Source organism: Triturus cristatus, chromosome 11 (genome assembly GCF_964204655.1).
Source record: "Triturus cristatus chromosome 11, aTriCri1.1, whole genome shotgun sequence".
Lineage (NCBI taxonomy): Eukaryota > Metazoa > Chordata > Amphibia > Caudata > Salamandridae > Triturus > Triturus cristatus.
In genome coordinates this window covers 292,106,778-292,127,769 of record NC_140594.1, presented here as the reverse complement: position 1 = coordinate 292,127,769, position 20,992 = coordinate 292,106,778, and positions in this window count along the sequence as shown.

The following is a 20,992-nucleotide window of genomic DNA, read 5'->3' as shown; positions in this document are numbered from 1 at the left end:
TTACAGAATCACACTAAGCGAGCGCAAACGCAAAGTTGCAAACAAGTATAATTAGTAGTAGCGCAGAGGAGCACCTGTGTCATAACAATCACAGAAGACTTTTAAACGTAATTAACCTGGAATGTAAGCAGCAGCATTCTAGCGGGTTGGAAGAAAAAAAAAGATATTCGCAATGTAACACAGAGCAGAAGAACAGACACAAAGTAGTAATAATTAAATAGTTACTCACCAAGACCCGAAACCTCCACTCCTAGCAGGTCCAGCAGGTCCTGCTCATGGTCCAGGATGTCGGACCACTGGTGCGTCAACTGCACCTGGGTGCGCCGGACCCCAGAGCAGCGCAACACTGCCCGGCGCACCTTCCCCCACCACTGTCGACGCTCCCGGAGGCCGTACCCGGACCCAGGCCTGCCACCTGTTGCCAGGGTTGAGGGGAGGTGGTGCTGCAAAAAGAAAATGAGTGCAGCCAACTCCACCTCCCCAAATAAGGCCCGTGCCTGCACCTCTTGTGGGCGCCGCCTTCCACAAGGAAGGCGGTCGCGGCTCTGGCTGCGACGAGCCCTACTCTTTGCCATGGTTCTGGGCGGGAAAGAAAAGGTAATAAAATTAAAAAAGTAAGTAAATGAAATAAATAGCAGGCAATAGAAAGAGTGAAAAAGTAGCTAAAAAACTTTAAAAAGTAGACAAAAACCAAAAATATAGAAGCAGGAAAATAGTTAGAGAAATAATAAATAAAAAAGATCAACAAAAAGTGGCTTCAAACAAAGGATTGAAAAGATGCAGGGAGGATTGAAAATCAGGCCCCAGAACCATGCAATAGAGTGAAAAACAAGATGGCCGCGCCCATTGCGACCACGTGCGCAAATTCGCGCAATATTTTCTCCCCCGAGCAAGCAAAAAGCAACGCGAACAAGTAAAAGCGTTCGCGAACAGGAAATATCTACCGCGAACGGGCGCGAGCATGCATTGCGTGACCCGGAACAGGAGGTAAGCATCGCGGGAGGGCGGGACAAGTGAAAACAAAATGGGCGCGCCTGTGAGCAACTGTATGGGCTGGCGAGCCGCGATCACGCAAAAAATACCACGAACAGGCGGGAAAAAAACTTCTGCCTCTTCGCGATATTTCCGGCGTGTTTGCGGAGATTTCCAACATTTTCACGATAGTTTGCAAAAGCGAATTTCGCAAATTCCGCCCACCCCTAATTATAATGGGATAATTGCCCACCAACCAGTTATGGATCCGAAGACAGTTGAAAGTCTACAGAGAGGGAAAACGAGCACCTAATTGAGAATTCCTTAGTGGCACAATAAGTTGCTTGCCTGAAGTAGTGGGGGTTTAGGACACGTCGGGCTCATGTTTAAAAAAAACAGAACTAATAATAAATTAATGATGTTGTCTATTTTACTTCAGAGTAATGTTGTCTGACAAACTTCAATATGGCATGGACATGTTAGGGATTTTGGGTGCCCTGGGCCAAAACTAATTTGGGGGCCCCTGTTCAGTACAGCTTTGAGTTTAAATGATCTACTTTCAGCTCTGCCATACCCTATTTAGCCATGCTACTAACGGTGCACAGGCACTGTAGTCGAAATTCTAAAAGCGTTTACATCTAATATTCAGAGATAGTGATGTGTTTTCACTGTTGTAACAAAGCAGCAGCCCACTAATTTTACAGTGAATAATATCTGTGATATCCTCCAATTTCTCATATGTGAGGACCTAACTTTTTTATGGTTAATTTTTTATGGTTGTTGCATGAAACAAACACATTTCTCTGCAAATAGCAATAGACTCCCTCACATCAATCACATTAAACAGAAATTAAACAAAACGGCATTTGCAAGAATCTGTTTAGGAATTATTCCAGGCCATCAGGGCAAAAACAGAACTGTCCCTATCAAGGGGCCCCTGGAAGGCTGGATTGCAGTGCATTTAGATGTCTCCTTTTGTAATTTAGGACAAAAACCTTGATGGGGCACGACATGCCTATACTTGTGTAAAGGGGTGAGTGAGGTGACCATATGAATTTGGGTGCGCATTTTAGTGCAGAGTGGGACGAATGAATGTATGGTTAGGGGATGGCTTATTTGAGTGAGATTGCAGATTGAGCAGTGAGGGGGACAGGTGTGTGAAGTATCACATGAGTGCAGGTTGAGTAGAGTGCTCGTGTGACTGCAGGGTGAGGTACAGGGTGAACAGCACAAGTGCATTGTGAGTGCAGAGTGATCACCGTGAGTGGAGGGTAAGTGGGTGAATGGTGTGAGTGCATCGGATCAGTGTGAGTGCAGGGTGAGCGGATGAATGGTGTGAGTGCATGGTGATCAGTGTGAGCGCATTGTGATCAGTGTGAGCACATTGTGATCGCTGTGAGTGCAGAGTGATCATTGTGAGTGGGTGAATGGTGTGAGTGTGTCGGATCAGTGTGAGTGCAGGGTGAGGGTGAAACTGAAGGGCGAGAATGAGGAGCGAGTTGTCTGAATGCAAGGTGCAATCCCAGACACTTGAAGTAACCCAGCATGTTATTGACGGCAGCGTAGGGTTTCAAATGTGTTAAACTATTGCTATTATGGCAGTAACCAGGGATCAGGGTGGGGGAAAGAAATAATGTGCTGATCCCTCAACAAACTTCCAGTCTTATGATTAGGGTTGCCAGCTCATTATTTTGATGTCACAGACGGTATAAAAATAAGCAGTCACCTAAAGCTGTAATTTCAGCTTTGCATACTTTGAACAGCAAATATAAATAGAAATAACTTTTAATTGTTTTCTAGAGCTGCTTGAATGATCCATGACTGATAATAAAAGAGAACAAAGACAGAAAAGTTGCATTACAAATAAATACATACCTCTTTATTTATAACCATATTTAGTGTCAAGACAAGCAATGTGTAGGCTGTTTAAACAACACATGGCTGGCTGGCATTTTGCGCGCCTGCCTGTGTAATTTTAAAAGAAACTTTCAGGGACGTTTTAAGGATTTTGGGGGCCCTGTGCCAAATGTATTTTGGGGGCCCCTGTTCGGACCAGCTTTGATTTTATGATCCAGTCTCAGCTTTTTCATGCCTTCTTTGGTCAAATACTAAATGTGTGTAGTACATCTGATATTCAGGGATAGTGATGTGTGTTTTCAGTATGTAACACAACTGCAGTTCACTAATATTACTGCAAATAATCTCTGTCACACCCTCCCATTTCTCATATGCGATGTCCTGTATTGATCTAAAATAAACTTTTTATATGGATGTTGCATGTCGCATAAACACATTTTGTCTGCAAAATGTCTATAATAGACTCTTACACATTAAAAATGAATTATAGAAAAACGCTATTTACAACATTGCGTTAAAAAAAATTCAAGGTCATGAGGGCAAGACTTTAGAACAGAGCTGGCTCTTTCAGGCCTCCCCCCCCAACCCCTTTGAAAGGCTGGGGCCCTGGGCCAGAGCCCACTTTGCCCATGCCTTAAAACGTCTCTGGAAACTTTGTCTCCTTTCTTGGAAGAGCTAAATCTCCCAGGAGGGGGTTAATTCATAGGGTTGAAGTGCTTCAGCTGCAATGGAAGGCAAGGGGTCTCCTCTGCTATGATATCGAATGAACAGGACGGTCTGTTCCTTTGCTTTCGATTTAAGCAGAGGAGACATCCTGCCTCCCACTGCAGCTGAAGCATTTCCGCTTTATGGATTAACCTCCTCCTGGGAGAGTTAGCAAGACAAAAGCATGGGCACGTAGTGCCCCATCGATTTCCCCTCCCTCCCCCCTCCAACCATACCGCAGATGTTAGAGTGGAGTGCCGCCCCCCCTTAGATGGTGTCGCGCCCCTCAGATTGAAGAACTCTGCCTTAGCGCCGTAACACTAGGGTGTGTGCATGAGTGTAGCATAGGTTTTGTACAGGAAGGGTACCCTTCCTGTACAAAATACTATGCTAGGTACGATACAAAGCTTTTCCCACTTTGCCTTAGTGCTGCACAGTGCAGCACGCATGCAAAGTCGGAAAGCATGGAGAAATGAAAGCATTTCTCCTGTTAGTGCCTCCTTTGAAGGGGCATTAACTCTTGCCGCAAAACCATGTTCACAAATCTTTGTAAATATGGTTTTGCGCCAAAAGGCATGAGTGGTTACATGCGAACGCCCATGTACCACCCAAAAAACGCCCCCTCGTCACAAAGGAACGCAAAGCAGTGCTTTGCGCTGCTTTGAGCTACTTAGAGGGTGCTTCTCAGGGCAAAACAAGTTTTATGCTGGGAAGAAAATAGCAACAAAATAAATAGCCCTGGTTAGCGTCACTTTTGTGACACAAAACCAGCGCAAAAGGTTTGAAAATCTCCCCCTTCATGTTTTATCTCTCTCTCACCTCTACCCTCCATTGGCTGTTTTGCCTCTCAAGCTTCCACCCATCCCCTACATGCGCTGCTATTCACCACTCTTCTCCCCGACCTCTTACCTTGCTTCACGTCTTGTGCCAGGGTGCAATACAGGTCTCTGCAGCACAGATGGGTCCACAACACTTCGGGGGCCCCAACCCAGCAGGGAGCTCCCATTCAGCCCAGGGCCAATGAATATCTGTGAGATCTGAGAGACGCTCACAGATATCACATGCTGCAGACAGGGACCCCATCATTTTGTGTTACACAATTGCTCTTGTGTTACTTTTCAGATGCGTAAAACAAGGAATGGTGAGTGGCTTGAGGAGTTATATAACTTGGGTGTATCTTGGTGGGTTCATTGCAATCCCCTTGGGGTGATCAGGATAGATGTGGGGTCACCCCCCATCCCTCCCCCTAACTGAATGCTATCATCTCCACTAATCTTTTAAAGACCCAATTGCTAATTCTTCCTTCGTTTCATGTAAATTACATGAAAAGAAAAAACACCACGCGCTTTATAACTGGAGTTACTATTTATGCTTAACTCCTTTTATGCTTCTTTTGAACATGCTGAGTTGTAAAAAAGAAAAGAATATTAACCCCTCTATCCATTTTCTTGTAGAGGCCGCCCCCGCAGGGGGCTCAAGGGCCGGCGCCATAATGGCCGCCAGAGCCCGACAAGGAACGGAACTGGTTCTCACCAGCGGGAAGCGCCGCAGGGCGGAATGCCCTGAGGCCCCCGCCCTCCCTCTTCCAAGAAAAATAGGAAGGGGAGATAAAAGACGACGCTCCGCCCTGTGGTAGCCCACTTGCGTATCATGGGAGCTGGGGGAGCGGCGCCAACGACTTTCGAATTTTGGAAGATTTCAACTCGGCCTTGGGATCGTAGGAGCAGCTGCGGTATCCACCGTCATGACCCAGGCGACGAAGGAGCCAAACCAGCAGGAGAGAACAGGGAACCCAGCTGCCACAGGAGGTGCCAGGTGTCGGAGGACGACATGCCCGAAGTGTCCCCACCCCCGCCGGGGCACAGAAGGTCGGGACGTAATGGACCGAAGCCGAGACACGCGGGCACAACCCCCAGCTCCCCAGGCAGTATGACGAGGCTTGCAGCGCCGGAAGCAATGGCAGGGTAAGGGCTCGAGGAGCGGCGGCGTCTCTGCCGGTCACCATGGCAACGTTATAATAAGTTGTCCTGCTCTGCCTTTTTTATAGCGCAATGGCGATGTGCGAGCTATGTAAGAGTAGGCAAATGTGGCGTTACTATAGGATGGTGGCTCAGCGGGCGGAGGGCTGTTCTGTGCTCCACAAACGCCGCCACCGCAGCGGGTGCCCCTTCCTCACTTTAAGGTAGCCTAGAAATAGAACAAACGATGCATTGCTGCTTTACCAATGCCCCCCCCTTACCCACGGCTGGCAGGGACGAGTGCCAAAGACGTGCGGCTAGGCGCATCCCCACTGCATAGCAGGAGTAGGGCTGGAGGGGAATCAAAGCGAGGAGAGGGTGTGACCCGCCAGCGGCGCTGCCGCTGCTAAGATGGCAGGAGATGGTAGGATTCGAGCCCCAAGGTCGCGTCCTCACCTGGTGATCCTCGGCAAATCACTTACTCCACCCGTGCCGGAATGTGTAACGTAAATACGGAGCTATGTAAAGCGCGCCGATACCTTCCGGTCGAGTCGCGCTATACAAATAGCCAAAAAAAAAAACGCAGAAGAGTTTCTATCTCCGGTTTTCGCTGGCTGCTTGAGCCGCTTTGTGGCAAAAGGAAAGGCATGCCCTCCAAAGCGCTAGATATGCGCCCAGAGTCTAGTGTATAGCGGTGGCTGAGTGCGCTCGGATGGTTGCTAATGCAATTAGCGGAGCACATCTGTTGTGTTGCTCGGTGATCGTGCCTGTGTCCTCACTTCAACATCCCCCCCCCCCCCCTTCCTTGGTCCATCAAGTGCATTCCGGGCGCCGGGACACAGGCATGGCGGGCCTGGCATTAAGTGCGCACCTTACTATGGTGTCCTTCGAGGTTGCTGAAGGGGTAGGTGCAGCGCATCCCGGCGGGAGTAGGGTCGGGGGCGACCAACACATCTAATACCCTTACAGTAAAAAAAAAAATAATAATTATGCTCCTGCCCGATACATGTTCCTAATTTGTCATAAGTAAGAGAGCCATCGGTGATGTACCATCATATTAAGTACCAAGTATCGATCGCATATCAAGGTAAATTCTTTACATTTAAAACAAAAACAAGCGCAAGGTTGCAAGCTTAAAAACACACGCGCAAGTTTCCGCTTTGAAACGGGGGACCCAGGTTCGAGTCCCAGCGCCGGATGCACATTCGGTCTTAGAAGAAAGACAGTGAGGCCCGGTCGATTTAAAAAAAAAAAAAAAAAAAAAGACAGCTAAAGTTTCGTCGCAGTACCTTGGTGTTGAACTCGGAAACTGTAGATGCAGTCCTTGTTCGACGTGAAGGCCGCGCGCTGAAGTGTGGGGCGCGAGTCCCTGGTTCAAGGAGATGTGGTCCGCCGGCTGCGCTGGCTGCGCTGGCGACTTTGGTACTTGTAAGTGGCTTTCTGTAATGCAACTGCTAAATCGCCCAGGTACCGTCGGGGCGAGTTCACGCTATATAAATCGGCAAAAAAAAAACTGCAGGGACTGTGTGCTTCTGAGCAGAGCTTCGGGCTGTAGCAATGTTTCGCTCAGCCTTTAGGGTAGCGGCATTGTCGATGATCATCCTCTGATGCTGGGCAAATCATTTTAGCTGCTGGGCAAATCATTTTAGCTTCCCGGGCCTAACAAAGAATGCCCCCAGCATATAACACCCATGTGGCCAGGGCGAAGCGCTCCGGTACCTTCGGGCCACGTTCGTGCCACAGGACATTATATTTAAAAAAAAAGGAAATCCATTATTCTCAATGGAGATCGGACAGGCCCTGGCTGCACGCATGCTGCTCAGTTCAGGGGACACCAAGTGCTGACTTGGCTTAGGGGCACCTGTTTGTTTTTAGATTAGGGCGTGATAAGCCCTGCAGCCATTCACGTCCTTGATCAATTTTCAGGAAGAATTAAATTATCTAGAAAAACTCCGTGGCTAGAAGACTCTGGTGAGTTAGGTGCTCCTGGGGAGATCGGAGCCCCGTCTAGATTGTTTTTCTGACTCGGGGAAGTTGGTTTTGAGCCACGGTATGCAGCGCCTTGGGTTAGCATGCCTGCTGCGAAGACCACATAACTATGAATTACCGGATGGTTTTGCGGACATGAGCAAGCAGCATACACGCTCTTCACATTTGATACAATCTTGTTGATTGGGTATTAATGAAGACAGCCAAGTACGAAGTTACGGTGTAGTACACGGAAGTACCAAATTGTCATCCAATTGGTATTCATGCTCCACATTTCTGGCAAGTGTCCGGGTAATTTAAAAAAATAAATAAAAATAAATTCAGAGCAGGAGTAATACGGGCCTGCCGAGGTAACACTAGGTCCTGTGTTTACCGCAAGGGATTGTGTCCCCTTGGGAGAGATTGGCTAGTCCAAACATGGAAAGCAGTAATACACCGGTGTATTGCGGCATAGCCTCGCAAGTTTAGTCGCAGTACTTTAGCGCAGAACACAAAGGCGGTGCCGCGAAAACAGATTAGTGCGGGTAACACATTACACTCCAGGTGTAACAGCGCGGTGGTCTATACCCAGAGGACCAGCTGAATAGTAAGTACATTACACGGGGGTGAGCAGTGACCTAGCGGTACACCAGAAGTCAGCTGAGTAAGAGTAAAGATTACAAAACTCCTCTTGGAGATTCCGCTGAGGTCCCCCGACCCACCCAGTAGTTACCGTATACCGACCCATCCAGTAGTTACCGTAAACTGAAGTAGCGGAGCCTGGGAGAGGTTGAGGTCGTGGTGTAGAGGTGCTTACCGGAAGAGCCTGCCGGGAGCAGGGGTGAAGTAGAGGATGGGATGTGAGCAATGTATATGGTATCATGCCACCACAAACTGTAGCTGACTGTCTTCTCCCAAATTTTGTTTTCATGAATGGCCCATGGTGAGAGGAGACAGCGCTGTAAGACTCCGAACATGACGCAAGCGTCCCGCCTCAAAAATGGCGACGAAGGAGCAGAGCACCATGGCGTTTGGATTGAAGATTGCCATCAGAGCCTACCGGACGTCAGCCACGAGAGGTATGTCCCATGGCGGGCGGAGACAGCACTGTAAGACATCGAAGAAGGATGCAAGTGTGCCAGGGCACTAAGGGCAAAGACGGAGCAGAGCGCATCATTGCGTTTGTGGGAAGTTTGCCATTGGAGCTGACCAGATGTGGGGGGAGCCGCAGGAAGACGTAAGCCTCCCTGGCGGCGTGGCGGAAACGACAAGTGTATTGGTATTGTATGGGAGCACACCAACAGGGCGGTGTGTAGAAGGATAGCCACTCACCTTGGGATGCTGCACGGCAGGGTGAGTGCGCCTGACGAAATCGGGGTAGCAAACGGAGACGGCGCTCGCAGCCCAGCCCCCGCCAGAAGGTGGGGCACAAAAGAGACTAACAAGGTAGCGAGTTGGGGCCTAACTCCAGGGAAAAGGCTACCCCCCACACGCAAAGGGGCATGGTAAACAACAAAGAACAATCCATGAGCTGTCAGGGTGATTTACGACCCTAGGAGTTGCAAATGAGCAAAAAGACAAACCAGTCATTTATGGCCAGCCGATGATTTATGGCTGATGATTTATGATGCTCTTGCAGAATGATTTATGACAGCTGAATGATGACAGATTGTGACAGAATGATTTATGGCCTACCGATGATTTTTGACCCGTGATTTATGACCCATGATTTATGATGCTCAGGCAAAATGATTTATGACAACGAAATTATGATGGCTTGTGACAGAATGATTTATGACGTACCAATGATTTATGACCCATGATTTAGGGCTGCTGATTTCTGGGGATCAGGCAGAGTGATTTATGGCAACAAAGTAAGGGCCAATTGTGGCAGAATGATTTATGACGCACAATGATTTATGGCCCATGATTTATGATGTTCAGCTGACAATGCGTGACATCACATTTGTAATAATGTGTGATAACGATTTATGACCCCGGCCTCCAAGGGGGTGTCAGGGGGAGTTGTACAAGTGTGATTATGTAATAAGTAATAAAAACTGCGGCCAACAATTACCACCACACACGACGATTGTTGGCTGTTTTTAGTAATGCAGATGCACAAATATGGTACGGCTCCTGGAATGGGCGCAGTGCGGCCGTTATGCTCTTCTCCCTTTCCCTTCAATTGAAGGAGCAGCGCCTATAGTGACTTGAGGTCACTATGTTTTTGTTGTGAGCCCTGCAGGATGCTCTGTTTCATTCATGCAGGGGCAGGGCTCTCTTCACACCTCAGGCCAGTTCAAGCATTGCCTAACTGCTTTGATAATGCAGATGCAGCGATTAGGCTGATCACGGCCACAAACCCAGCCCTACCCAATCTGCAGCATCTGAAAGGGATGCGGTGTCATACTGCACTTTCAGCCCATGGCAGACGGGCCCAGGTGAGGGGGGCTCCGACTGCACCACAGCTGCAAACCCCAAGGGAAGGGGCTCCCCACATGTAACTCTTACATGCAGGGAACAAGTCGCAAAAAAAGAAGTGGGGGGTCTGACTAAGGCAGAAGGCAGGTGACATCATGGCACGCGACATCAAGGCCCATGACATCACTGCGCATGACATTGCGTGTGGGATCACAGGGAGTGGCATCAGAGGAAGTGATATCACATCCATGACTTTACAAGAAGTGACATCAGATCTTAAGACCTCACACATATGTTTAGCAAGTATATCATGAGTACATTTGAACACATGAGTATACACACAAGCACTCCTGGGTTAGGCAGAAGACATGCAGTTGCATTGTAATCCTTCTAGTGAGCTATGAAGGATGATATGTGACACCTACACTCAGTAACCCTCTCTGTCTTATGTAACACATCTTAAAAAATTATTTACAAACTTGTGTGATTTATTATCAATATAATGTATGTTTGCTGTAAAGCGCTAAAGCGCTCTGACACCCTACATGGGGATGAATAGCGCTGTAAAACAAATAAGAAATACTGGTATTTAAATTGTTAATTTGCACTGGGACAGAGTAACACATCTGACATTCTTACAGTGCATAAATATCTATTATATAGGGGTCCGAACAAAGTCAAAATCGTGCTTCCCTTAAGCGCCTTAGAAGTGCTAACAAGCTGCTGCTTTTGTTTCCCTTCTTCTGCATTTACATCTAGGTGTGAGGCTACGGGCAGCCCCAACCCAGCCTCCATACTTGGACAAAAGAAGGCCAAATGGCCCTTTAAGTTCGGCCTTTGTTGTGGCCCCGGTGGAGTCTCAAATGACAAAACCCCCTCCCCGTCCGAAAGTTGCTGCTCGGAAGGAAAGCAGTTAACGAGCAGGCAGGCGCTGCTGAATGTGTCCCGGTGTCTCAAAATTACACTGGGACGAGTTCAGCATATTTTACAGAGGGCCTCCACCTCAACTTCTTGGCAGGGTGGACGGCGTCCACCCTGTGAAAAGAGTGGGCGGACACCGTCCACCCGCGTGTACCCCCGACTCGTGCCCTGCTTACATGGCGCGATTTCAAAAGGTTGATGGACTCGTGGGGGGCCCTGGGCAGCTGCCCACACTGCCCATGCCTTGCTAGGGCCGGCCCTGCTCGGACCACCGGGACGCTGCCGCCATCGATTCTCACTGATTTATCTCCGCGCGCGCGCTCTCATTACCAGCGGGAGGATGCAGCACAGGGTCCGCCCAGGAGACTCCCACGAAGGCACAGCTAGAGCATTCTTTTCTGCAGGTCTTCTGTTCTTTCACCTTTTATTTAAGTAACAATACAGCATCACTCAGGTGCATCAATGAACGGTAGGGGAGAGGATGTGGTCCGTCGGCTGCGCTGCCACCTCTGGTGCAGGAAACCAGGGTTCGAGCCTCGAGGTCGCGTCCACATCCAGGAGGCCCATAGCAATGAATGGGAAGTCTTTCTCAATTTGGGAATCGCTATTTGCTAATCGCAAATTGAGAATATTTTCAAAGGTGCAAGGGTGTCATGATGACACCCTGATGCAACCCTGAAATCAGCATGTGTGCGCATATGGCACACATACATGCCCTAAGGGCATGTATGTGCGCCACACGGCACTTTGAAAAATGCCAAAAAGTGAATTTTTCAAAGAAATCGCAAATTACCACCAACTTGAAGTTGGTGGTAATTTGCGATTTCTTAAGGAGAAATCGCACAACTTGGGTGCGTGTTACATAGCATTTAAGGAATCGCAATTTGCGATTTCTTAAATGCTTACGCAAGCTTAAGAAATCGCAAAATTAGCGATTCCTTAAGAATGCGCTGCTGAAATGCCTCATACATCTCATTTTACGATTTTGTATTCACAGCGTTTGCGAATACAAAATCGTTTGATACATATGCCCCCTGATCTCCCCGTGCCTGAATGTGTAATGTAAATACGGTACTATGTAAAGCGCTCCAATACCTTCGGGTCGAGTTCGCGCTATATAAATATGCGAAAAAGAAGAAAAAAAACGGTGCAGCCAACAAATCTATAATTTGACAAGGAGTCCTTTCTGCGGTAACGTGCTATACATTTTGCTGCATGGTGAAGTCTCCCAGGACTTCCAATGCAAAACAGTATTCCACATTCCAAATATCACTGCAGTTACGAAACACATAATGGCAATTCTTCTAACAATATAGACATATTATTGTATACATTTGCTGATAGATGAGCTTTTCATATAATTGCCCCTTCTTACTATGTATCCACTCAAACCGCTTTGTCAAAAAACTGCGAAGAATACTGAAGTCAATAAGGAGGAAAACAAAGCTGAAAATAGGAGGGACCACTCTGTCGATTCCAGAAATGACTATATTCAGTGTTGAAGAGGGTGTTACGAAGAAGGGGGGAAGAACAGAGGAAAGGAAAACATAACTGTAATTGTACTATTATGGCTCATTGTTGTACAGATTTTGTATGATTCAATAAAAAGATTTTTTTCTTTAGAACTGTGAAGAGGGTTCCAAATATTGTTAGAGGAGTGTGGGGCCTGGGAAAGAAAGAGCGTGTTGCATTGTACCATTACAACATATTGAGGGATATATTCAGCTGTGTCTCGCCGAGGGAGTGCTGCGGGGCGGTGAGGTGAGGTGAGGTGATGGAGGGGCATGGTGGGCGGTAGTAAACTCCGGCATACGGCGGTACGGAGTTAAGTAACTAAATACATTTTTTTTAAAAATTACATTGCGCGTGCTGCATGGCCGAGTTGGCGTTGCAGCGCGAGCAATGTAAATTGTTTTATTTATTTACTTACTGGACTCCGTTCCGCCATATGCCGGAGTTTACTACCCCCCACACTGCCCCTCCCCCGCCCCGCAGAACTTCCTCGGTGAGCCGCTACTAGCCATATATTTACAAAGAGGTCACGGAACGCTGTCTAGTAAGGGAAGTTGCTGCTCTGCACTGGCATGAATGGGAGAGAGAAAATCTACGCATGCAAAGATCTGAAATGAGCCCCTCTTTAGCCACAGCTGGCCCTGCCCAGTATGGACTTCTAACCCAAAAGAATTGAAATGAATCCTCAGAGGCATGAAATAAGCACTGTTTAAAAACATATAATAAAGTAGCCTTTGCCTACTGTTTAATTAAATATTCTTAATTTGAGTGCAACAAAATTGCCAATAGTCATCTGTCAAGGGGGATTCTAGATCAATGTCCTCATACTGCCTACCTGCAAGCACAACTACAACCTTATTTTGTAAAGTCATAAACACATGACTTTAAATGATGATGTAGGTCAGAAGCAGCAAACAGTTGTGTAAGAACAGCGCTACTCTGAGGTTCCACGGGGTGCTTTGAAAAGCAGGCATGAAGTGTGCACCGGAGAGCAGACGTTTAAGGCTTGGGGCAAAGTGGACAATTGCCAAGGGTCCCAAACTACAAAGGGGAAGGAGGGTGAGATCACACTGCCTCACATCCCAGCACTCATGTTGCCCCCCAAACGACTTGTGGGTCTGTCTCTACTGTTGAAGGAATGAATTCAGAAACACATGTCTAGAGTTACACAACACAAGCTGCACCAACAAGAGTGAAAAATTAAAGACTACTACTCAAGTAAGGGTGATCATGCACTGCATCTACCATAATGCATTGGGGCAAATTAAGTGCTGAGGTGTGAGGCTGTGTGCTCCCACCCTTCTCCTGTTTCAAAAGGCTCCCTAGAGCTACTGAGCTGACGAACTTGTGTTGATGCTCCTGCGCCCAGTGAGTGGTACAGAGACTTGACAAGACTTTGGGTAGCATGCCCAGCACCCCCCAAAACGACTTGTGGCTCTCTACTGATGAAGGAATGAATCCAGAAACACTTGTCTAGAGTTACTCAGCACAAGCTGCACCAAGGGTGAAAAATGAAAGACTACTACTGAAGTAAGTGTTATGCGGTCCGTTTACCATGATGCATTGGGGCAAATCGACTGCTGGGATGTGAGGCAATGTGATGCCACCCTCCTCCTGCCTGAACTACCAAGGGGCCTGCTGGTAAACTGATCTTTCTATCGTACCTCAATCTTTTTCTCTATTTTACCCTCACTTCCTCTGTCTGCCTTCCTGTACCGATGACATTCTCGCCACCCATTGTTATGTTAAAGATTTTTAGTGCCCTGGAGAAAAACATATTTTGGCTGCTTTGTGTGACCCAACCACCCTGCCCCCCCCCCCCCCCCCCAGTTCTGAAAATCTAAGCTATAACTCAATAATGTTTGTCATCACGCAAACATGTATTAGTGGAAAATCGTTAATAAAGTTAAAAGTTGCTTCAATAGTGAGCTTCAGAATATGTCTTTTCCTAGACTTTGAAAATCCTGAAGTTGACACTTCACCAGAGTCGGAAATACAAGACAATATTAAGCGAATTTGTGACACTTTGCGCTTTATACTGGGAGGTAAACATGAAGACTTCTCCCAGGCATGCATTCTGTATAGGAGTAAGTCCCAACTTAGTTAACTGATACCATGCCTTGGTCTCCCAGGTAAGCAGAATGCACCGGTGGTCCAGCAGCGGAAGCTCAGATGACTACAAAATTGCATCATCACTCACTGCTGCAAGATGATGCCAAGCTCAATTCTTACAGGCCACCAATCTGTATGTCACCAGGGTCTTGGAATGGGCTGGCCAGAACCGTATTTAGAGCACGGGGAAAAACAGTCTCTCTCTGCCTCAATATGGGCCTGGGGTGTTGTCACAAAATACCACTAGTAGTCGAAATGTGCTCGGGCAGCAGCAAAAAAAATAGAGCTCAGACTTAAGTACTGATAAACCTTGCATGTGATAAGGGAGTGTCATGCCTTTCAACTCATTCTAGGCCATTTGCCTGCCCACATCCCTGTAATGAATAGTGCCCGCCAATGTCTACAGCAAGACCCTATGTAAAGGGATGGGGTTATTAATGAAGAGAATTAGCAACTTTAGCAAAATTACCACTATCCTACTTTCCTCTACCTCCAGGAGGATCTGTCCCCCAAATATCTCAGAGTTGTCCTTCTACTGCAATGGAAACTCTGTGTCAAACCGGGAAGTCCAGGGCGTTGCTGAGAACACCTTTGATTTTATTCTAGTTACCTTGGAGCCTTCCAAATCTTGTAACATGTTACAATATCAGACCAAGATTTTGTTATGTTTTAAAGTAATGAAGCAGGATGTAACTCACATATAATGATCCCCAAAAATTTGCGGCACACCAAAAAAAAAAGTCACTCCACAAATTATATTCTCTGAGAAGGCATACCTAGGGCATCATACAATTTGAAGAGTGGTCCTGCACACCTAAACTTTCTCCATATTTTATTCAAAACACTATGTTTAATGTATTCAGTTTTAAGCACAGTTTAGCGTGCATGCATGCTGAGGGGTTAGCCCTATACCCCTCACAAGTAAGATTGTATCAAAATGAGGCCGAGGTAAACCCAGGACCTGCGTGCAGCACAGCTTCCCCTGACGAATGGTTTTTGAATGAACCCGAAATGCATTGGGTATTTTTGTAACATTGTTTGGCAAAGTTTACAATATGTTTTTGATTTAATTTTGAAATTTGATATCAAAGATGGAAGATATTGACGATGTATATTTAAGAATGTCTTATTACTGAATACAAGAGAGTGGAAATAACTCTCATTGATATATTTTTGAGTCTGTAGTTTTTTTGTAATGCTTAGCACTGTTTGAAGATAGTTTCGTTTTTAACAAAATATTAAAAAATCGGAGAGACTCAGTTGTGAGTCCTAAGCTGTGCTGCACGCAGGTCCTGGGTTTCCCTCGGCCTCATTTTGATACCTAGGGCACCGCCACGATGGCTTTAAAACTAGTCGTAAGGGGTATCTTTCTATAGATTGCCAAGCGGAGATTACATGAAGGTGTTTGCTTTGAGACTGGCTTGTGATATCTAATACCACAATGATATCTATTTTATAATCCCTTCAACGAGATCAATCTCAAAAGCAGTGAGCACATCAATTTCCACTTCCATTTCAGAGTCAAATACCTTTTCTGGGTCAAAAAATCTCAGACTTGCAAGTTCAGGGCGCAAAATATACATCAGTGCAGCAACAGAGCGGTGATCGTGTGTCTTTGGATGGAGGCCTAGTCTGGTAGAAACAGACCTAACACATTTAGGGGCGCCTCGTAAGATATAGAAGGAGCATCCTCGTTGCTATGGTTTTTGCTAGTATGTTATTGCCCGAGAGGGGTATATCTGATACTCATAGCTCTGGGTCTGTAATTGGCTTACGTAGAGCTATAATGACGGCCTCCTGCAAGTTTGGGGGAAGTGTGGCAATCTCTCTCATGACCCTGAACATGACCAGTAATGGTCAAACAAGTTTCATATATTCTTTGTAGATCCCCGCAGTCGGTAGACATAGATTTAATAAATACAAGAAAAGTGGCTCCTGTGCTAACAGTTACAAATGAGTACGAGTACAATGTATATATATTTTTGGGGGCGTTTTACATAGCGGGAACTAGGCCCGAAGGTATCAGAGCGCTTTACATGAGCAGCAGTTATGTTTCAGAAGGACACATCCATTTTGTTCGGCACGGGGAGATTAAGTGATTTGCCCAGAATCACAGGAGGTCGAGCGTCCCTGCCCAGACTCGAACCAGGGTCCCCAGCTTCGAGGTCGACCGCTCTAGCCATTAGGCCACATTCTCTAAACGCATCTATCCTTTCCTTGTGACAGAATCGCAGGATTAGTTCTTCCAATAAGGCTATCGCATCAGGGACCAATGGTATGCAAACACATGGGCGTAAAGAGCTCCCAGCACTCAGACACTGCTCGCCTTGCACAGATAGAGCTCACCCTACACTCAGAAAAAGACAGACCCCTGTTCCTTTTTAGGACATTTGTGTATTTTCTGTTCAATTTCATGGTGAATTGGAAAAGTACATGAATACAGTATTTCCCTTTTATCTCGGGACTTGTTTCAGACACCAGCATGACGCCGATGAGGAAAAGCCGGGGCTCTCCAATTTAACAGAATGAAATCACGAACAGAACATGGAGAAAGAAGGCAGACTCGGGATACTCCCCAGAATCCATGTTCTAATCACATAAAAGGATCCGCTCTTTAAATGTAGGTGGTGTAGATAAACTAAAAAGGGAACCTTTTATTTCAGCAAATAGTGTAAATGTAAATGTATGAGAAATATATTTCACGAGAGTAAAATGAGGCCCAACACATTGCTCCCTGGTTATTTTCTCCTCATAAAGTGAAATACTGGTTCTTCTGTCCTTGAAATATATGCAGGGATCATATAACAAAAGTTCCTCTGCACAGTCATCTGCACTACATGAGTCTTGTCAGTTTTAAGGAATAGGTTTTAAAGCCAAAGGGCTTCTTGTATGCACCAGCTCCTGTCGAAGATCACACCAGCTGGCACCAAGGGGATGCAGTGACGTAATTCAAAGTGATGGGGCCCGCTACACAGTGTAAGGAGGGTTCCCTGAGCCTTCCATACCCCACAGGTATGCATTGACCTGGGCCAGCATAGGGGCCCTTGAAAGGGTGAAGGGCCCCCCGCAAGTGGTGAGTCTCCCCTGCACCGCAGAGGGTTTGTGTTACACCCTTGGGAAATGGGACTCAAGAAGATGAACGCCGGCCCCACATAGAAGAAAACAGGACATGAAAGCGCTGCTTACACAGTTCACGGCTGAGAACCAGTGGTGCTGGGGCAATTTTCAGAGTGGAGGTGCTGCCATCAATGTTACATCACTGAAGCGACAGGGATAGTGAAAAATCCAAGTCTCACACAAAGAGCAAGTGTAGCAAATGAACCACGCCCATTCAGCAGGAGAGTGGTAATTGTGTGGTATTTAGCCAGTGGTGCGTTTTGCAAAACATTGTAGAAAATATATTGCTAAAGCATGGTGTGGTAGGACACTGTAATTTACAAACAGGACACTTTCCTTTGGAATTACCTCTACATTTGCACAGACATGCAGTTTTACTGCTAAAACTATACAGCGCTCAAACAACCTGTGGAAATTGTGTTCAAGCAAATAATTATCATTTATACATCACTAAGTAAGTGCCTTGATTTGTTTTGATCCCATTAAAAATCATTTCCATCGCACTTCAGAATTACATAAAAAGTTTAATTTGTGCTTTCTTAATTGTGATATATTTTACAGTATGTGTACTGTCCATGGACTGGCATTTAAAATTGAAAAAAGTGACATCCTACATCCTTTTCTTTCACACTCCTTATACTCCAGCCATATTGTCATAGAGTTCACTTTACAAAATCCTCTCACTTTGAAGTCAGAGGATGAAAAGAAAAACACAGTCTCCAGGTTGAACGAAAAAGCAGCAATTTGTCAGAAGACATAGCCTTACATTTGACTTCTGTCTTTGAACACACATTAAATGTGACAACATACAGATTTAAAGAACATATGTTATTGCTCCTTCACCTTTTGAACTCCAGCATGGTTATTTCAGAGGGTGCTGCAGCACTCTATTTCCAGTGCCTATGCAGAGAACCTTTCTGAACTATGCAGATATCAATTTGTACACAAGTATTTTAAACCTGACTTACTTTTAGAAATGAATAGTAAAAGGCAGACACATACGGTTCCTTTAGTGTAACTGAGTGGTGTTCTCTATTTTATGTTAACAATAGAAGTTACAAGTGTAATGCAACGAAGCCTGTTATGGAGTATTTGTGGTTTTTACAACATTTATGACAGGATTGTGGAAGACAGTGTTGAGTGTCATTTGCACAGGATCACACGAAGCCCAAGTAAGGACTGGAACACGCAATATCTGAAGCCACAATGAACAACTTAATCACTTGGCTTCCCTCTCTACAAAATAGATATGTGTTTGCCTTCTATAGCTCACACCAAAGATTTGAGCAGCACGGACATTAACCCACTGGATTAACCAACCGTGACAGCACCATATCAGGCAATAGTATTGTTCCCTGGAGCGGCGTCAGCGTTCATATTGATTTGAAAGAAAAAAAGAGTTTTCCATTACTCCATTTATAATTATATTGTTGGTATGATATTATGAACACGGTCGTGCTAAATGATATGTGTTTTTTAACAGGATGTCTTGTTATACCCATTATAATGGGCAATAGTAAAAATGTTGCTTACAGTTTGTAATGACAGAGTAAATGAAAACACACGTTATTATGTGCATTAACAGTTGAAAATCTGTGCGTGGATAACTGGTGCAGAATCTATGCTATTTATTGGAATGCACCAAATATTAGAGGTGAATTTGGGCTAATTAACAACCTTGGGATACATGGTGTAAACTCTGCTTCTAAGCCAGCTCTCGGGAATTGCAATTGTATTTATATAGCGCTTACTACCCCTGACGAGGTATCAAAGCATTTTTCTGCAAGTCACACGCTACTCCGGAACCCAAAAGGATTAGTGGTGGATTTGTATAGGGAATTATGAGTTAATTTGAGTGGTGGACTGGTGAGTTTGTTAGTTGGATTGAACAGAATTCTGGATGGATAGAAGAGGGAAGAGTCTAGAAAGAGTTTATTGGGAGATCATAGAAGTAAGATGAGATTTGGGATGAGTAAAAGGAGAAATGGAGGAGGGAAGAGTCTCTAGAAACGAATTAGGGCGACCATAGTAGTAAAATGAGGTCTGGGATGAGTCAAAGGAGGGATACATGAAGGAAGAATTTAGATAGGGGGCCATATTCACAAGGGGCCATATTCACAAGGAACTATCGCCGACTTAACGTCACTTTATCGCAGCCAAAGTTGCGGTAAACTTATTGCCCCAATCACAAGCTGGTGTTAACAACCCACAGCACCAGTTTACCCGGGATAGCAGCTGCAAAAAACATCGCCACGGATGACCCCCGCAACTATCGGTAATGAGATGCAAAGTAGGCGTTCCCGTGCCAAAAGCCGTAACAACACCACTCCACAACATTCACAACAAACAGCCAGAACTGCGATAAGAACACAAAACAGGCGATAAGGCGCGTTAGCAGAGGGAAAGATAACACCTGCTGTGACCTGGTGCTAAGTCGGACCACAACCTGCATCACAAAAGGGAGCCCAGCCCACAGCCACATTGGAAGGGCAGCAGATGCCATGGAGCCACTGGTCATGCGGCCCAGACACCCAAGAAGGCCACAACACCCACAGCCACCACCCCAGGACCCCATACAGCACCCAGAACCCCCCACCCGGACCACCACCCAGGCAGCGCTGACAAAGACAGTGGACCCTCAGGAAACACACCAGCCTCACAGACCCAACACCTGACAATGACATTGCCCACTACAGGCTCAAAAGGACAACCATCACACGCATTATGAACAACAACGCCCAACAGGCCAACGGCACCAACACAGCAGACAACCAACATCCCACCCCACACAAAGCTGCTGGCTGTGCGCAACCTGTTGGCCCCTGGTACCCCCCAACCAGCACCCACCAGAGTCGGAGGAGTCACACAGCCAGCCACATCCCAGTCCCTCACACTTGTCCTGGACATCACCATCAGCCTGGTACCCCAGTTCCCATACGTCCAACATAATGCGCAGGATCCGCTGGAGACCAAGCAAGGACCATACGCCATGGCTGGATGCACGCACATGTTGGGGGCAATCCACAGCACACATGTCCTACCTGTGCCCACTGGTGACACAGCACACAATCACCGCAACAGAAAGCACACGTCTCACATCAATGTGCAGGCAAAAACCGAACACCGTGGAACCTCCACCAATGTCGCCTACAAATTCCCCGCCAATGTGTATGATACCTTCATCCTCCGCCAGTCCATCAGCACTCAGCGTTACCAGAATGGCACCAAGGGAAATGCACAGTCCCTTGGCAAGTACAAAATGAACACCCCACCCACTCAACTCCACAACCATGCAACTCACAACACTGGCAATGCAAACGATACAAAATCACAACCAACATGCAAAACAACATGCCCACCCACCAGACACGACAGAACAACTCACAGCGAACCTGGGCAAGCAGTGAACATGAGCCATCAACGGCATGGCACCTCAGCCACACAAT